The sequence below is a fragment of the Propithecus coquereli genome, unplaced genomic scaffold, assembly GCF_000956105.1.
Source record: "Propithecus coquereli isolate 6110/MARCELLA unplaced genomic scaffold, Pcoq_1.0 Scaffold70, whole genome shotgun sequence".
In the NCBI taxonomy this organism is placed as follows: domain Eukaryota; kingdom Metazoa; phylum Chordata; class Mammalia; order Primates; family Indriidae; genus Propithecus; species Propithecus coquereli.
The window spans coordinates 888,595-893,003 of NW_012153063.1; the positions used below are offsets into that span (position 1 = coordinate 888,595).

At 38.7% G+C, this 4,409-nt stretch overlaps 1 pseudogene; it reads left to right on the top strand.

Moving 5' to 3' along the window:
- Window positions 1-650, top strand: part of LOC105823904 — a 1,310-nt pseudogene extending 660 nt beyond the window's left edge.
- The last annotated feature ends 3,759 nt before the right edge of the window (window positions 651-4,409 follow it).

The window sequence follows — 4,409 nt, forward strand, 5'->3', positions numbered from 1 at the left end:
ATTAATTTCTTTCTAATTTTAGTAGAGACGGGGTCTCGCTCTGGCTCAGGCTGGCCTCCAATTCCTGAGCTCAAACAATCTGCCCGCCTCGGCCTCCCAGAGTGCTAGGATTATAGGCGTGAGCTACTACGCCCGGCCTAGAGGTTTAAATCTTTGTATTCACTTTAAGAACACCTGTGAAAATGCCCAGGCCATCAAAGGTATGCATGTACAAAAAAAAACCAAGTATCTGAAAGATGTCACTTTATATAATTTGTACCATTCCAATGTTATAATGGTGGAGTTGGTAGGTGTGCACAGGCCAAAGAATGGAGCTGGACACAGGATGGGTAGCCCAAAAAGAGTGTTGAATTTTTGCTGCACGTGCTTAGAGATGCACAGAGTAATGCTGAACGTGAGGGTTTAGACATACTATAGATTCTCTGGTCACTGAGTATATCCAGATGAATGAAGCACCCAAGATGCACTACCATTCCTACAGAGCTCATGGTCAGCTTAACCCACACATGAATTCCCCCTGCCACATTGAGATGATCCTCACTCAAAAGGAACAAATCGTTCCAAAACCAGAAGAGGAGGCTGCACAGAAGAAATCCCAGAAGAAACTGAACAGAAACTTATGGCATGGGAATAGATTCAGCATAAAATAAATGCAATAAAAGTAAAAAATACGCATATTATTTGCTGATCCTTTTTTAAGAGGCACCTCTTACTGGGTTTGACTTTTTGCTCCAATCTTAGTCATATTTTTAAATAAATAAGTTTATCCAATTTATAATTTTACATTTATTTCTGACAGATATTTCATTTTAAATTCTCTTATTTCTTGCATTGTTTTAATTCAATCTTTTTATTACATATTTCACTATGTAATAACATAAAAACAACATGGGTTTGAACTGTGCAGGTCTACTTATACATGGATTTTCTTTCACCTCTGCCACTCCTGAGACAGCAAGATCAAAGCTCTCCTCTTCCTCCTTCTCAGCCTACTCAACAGGAAGATGAGGATGAAGACCTTTATGATGATTCACTTCCAGTTAATGAATAGTAAATATATCTTCTTCTGTTCCTCATGATTTTCTTAATAACATTTTCTTTTCTCTAGCTTACTTCATTGTATTATAAGAGCACACTATATAATACATATAACATACAAAATATGTGTTAACTGTTTATATTATCAGAAAGGCTTCTAGTCAACTACTAGTAGTTAAGTTTTGGGGGAGTTGAAAATTATATGCAGATTTTCAACCACATGGCGAGTTGGCACCCCTAACACTCACATTGTTCAAGGGTCAATTGTAGTCTGTTTTCTTAGAAGATTTACAGTCTCTCTCCTTTAGGAGAGACATTTCTTTACTCCATACTAAGAAACCTAGTACACTTAGCATTATAGCAATCAATCCCATCATGAATGATGAGAAAAATTTCTACACTTGTAACTACCTACCCATCCTCAGATCTCAGTGTTTTTTCCCTTATATTGTTGTTTTTACATGGCCATAGTTTAAAAGACTTTAACTTCAGTTCTACATTTAAATGTATTCAATGCTATTCATTAATCCTTTTAACTTATAGACTATTGAATCAAAAGATGAATGGAAAACTATAATAAAATAGTCTCCTCTCTTTTCCATCCCCCTAGGAACTTACTTATGGCAACTGTAACCCATGATTTTTGTGTCTGAAAATATAAGTCAATTGGTATTACACTTAACTATAGCTTGCCTGGACATAAAATTCTTGGGTCATATATTTTTTACCTACTGATATAGTGTATATTGTTTCATGCTGGAAAAGCCTGAGGCTAGTCTCTAGACTTTATAGGGGACTTGTTATTGTTCTTTGCATTTTGATCTAACAATAAAAGTCTTTATATTTAAAGATTAGAAACTGCTCTAGAATTTCAAATCTCCTTTCATCCTGGCAAATTCTTCCTTAATGTCTTGAAAATGTTTTTCTGCTTCATTTATTTTGCTGACATCTTCAGGGGGTATTGATTATTGGTATGCTAGATTACTGTATTCCTTATCTGTCACTATCTTTCTAGTCTTAATTCTTATTTTTTCCTTTTTTTTTAAGAGATAGGGTCTCACTCTGTCGCCTAGGCTGGAGTGCGACTCCGTATTTCACATAGCTCAATGCAGCCTCAAACTCCTGGGCTCTATCGATCCTCCCACCTCAGCCTTCTGAGTTTCTGGGATTACAGGCATGAGCCATCACGCCTAGCTGTTTTTTCAATTTTGGATTGCTCAAATTTCTCAAGCTTGCCTCCATTATCCCCAGGTATAGTGTGTATTTGCTCCTTTGAAAGTGACCCTCATTTCTATAATGACCATATTTTTCTCTTTTATTTTATACTCTGGTTCCATCAGCTCACTCTGATCTCCTTCTGTTATCTTATCATTTATTTCTTGAACTTTTGTACCTCATCTTTAAACTCCTGTTTCAAAGGAACTGTCTCACTCTCAGTCCGCCCTCACCTCCTGGCATAGGGAATTATTTGTTCACTTTTCCTTGAGGCTTGACTCCACACTGGACTAGTTTCCCTAAATCACAGGGGCCCACATGACATAGATTTTGAGGGGATAATTTAGGCTTTATTTCTCTTCAGTTGGCCAAGATGAGGAGCTGTAAGGCTGCTTGCTGCCAGTTTCCCATTCTGAAATCCTTGCAAAAGTGGCAAGACTGCACAGATTGTAATTCAAGCCCCACCTCTCCTGCCACTCAGGGACCCAATATACATGCCCAACTGTGCCCATCCAAGCATAAGGGTTATTGACTTGGTCCTCAGGGTGTGTCACCGTCTTGGGAGAAAGCTGCTTTTTCCCTCACTTTGCCTGGTTCTATAGAGGAAATCATCCTCTCTTGGCACCCTCTCTTGCCCTGGTGCAATTTTCACTGCATTCAATAGTGTTAATTCTTACATTCTGATTACAAGGTTACGGTAGCTATCAAAGATTGAGTTTCTTTTCTGTTTCTCATTCTTCTTATTTTTTTAGTTGGTTCAAAGAAGGAGGAACAGAGATGTCAGTATTCTGCCATTATTAACCAGAAGTATCTTTTAAATTTTTGCACAGTAAATTATTCCATAATAAATCAAACCCATAAAACATATTTACTATCCAATTTCTTACAACACCTTATTTTTGTAATTACTACTTTTTTATTTTAAAGAATCAACAGGCTATTAAAGAAGTTGCTAAACTTGATTCAATTCCTTTCACCATGTCAAATTCACGTGATTCTAGCTTTGATGGCAAGTATTTACTTACTAAACACTTATGAAAAGTCCATCATTTTCCCAGCAGCTGTGCAAGATATAATAGTAAGAGACATAATATATGAGGTGAGATGCATTCAAAAGAAAGAAAGTGAATAACGGGGGTACCTAACTCTGACCACCCCAGGGTTCCTCTAGGGGTTCCTAGCTAAGCCTAAGGGCAGGCTTCTTCCTCTCCCCAGAGCAATGGATCCCTTCCCTCCTGATTTTCTACCTACTGCCCACCCCCTCCTTTGGCCGGCCTTAGTTTAATCCTTCAGAATACAGTTTAGTTGTCCCCACATGCAGACCCCTAAAGGCTGAGTTTGTTACATGCTCCTCTCTGTGTACTTCCCTCGTTGGGCACTCATCATACTCTACTTTAAATTGCCCATTCTGTTGTCTTCCCTCCTAGAAAATAAAATCCCGGAAGGACAAACAATTTTCTAAGCATCACTGCACGCCAGGGCCTTGCACAGTGCCCAGAAGTTACCTGGTGCTAAGTGCATGCTGATACATAAACAGATTCTGTTAATTCCAGATTGTCTACCCAAAGGTTACTACATGCATTCATCCACTCATCATCTTCAGACAGTCTACATAATCATTTCTGATAGCCATAGTCATATACCAAAGGAAAGTTAATATAATTTAGAAGCTTTAAAATTTCTGAATATTCCAGTACATCTGATGAAACAACATCAAATGTTTCATCAAACAGATGTCATATAATTTGCTACCCAATATTTATTTAGAAATATTTAAATAAAAGAATTCCTACTTGGGAGGCTGAGGTGGTAGGATTGCTCTTTCCACATTTACTCACAATGTGCCAAAGCTCTTACTAATGACCTCTATTTCTATGCCATTACAAAAATGTGTTTAGGGCCAGGCACCTGTAATCCTAGCACTCTGGGAGGCCGAGGTGGGAGGATCGCTTGAGCTGAGGAGTTCAAGACCAGCCTGAGCAAGAGTGAGACCCTGTCTCCACTAAAATAGAAAACTTAGCCAGGTGTGGTGACATGTGCCTGTAGTCTCAGCTACCACAAGGCTAAGGCAGGAGAATCGCTTGAGCCCAGGAATTTGAGGCTGCAGTGAGCTATGATGTCACCACTGTACTCTAGCCAGAGTGAGACTCTGTCTC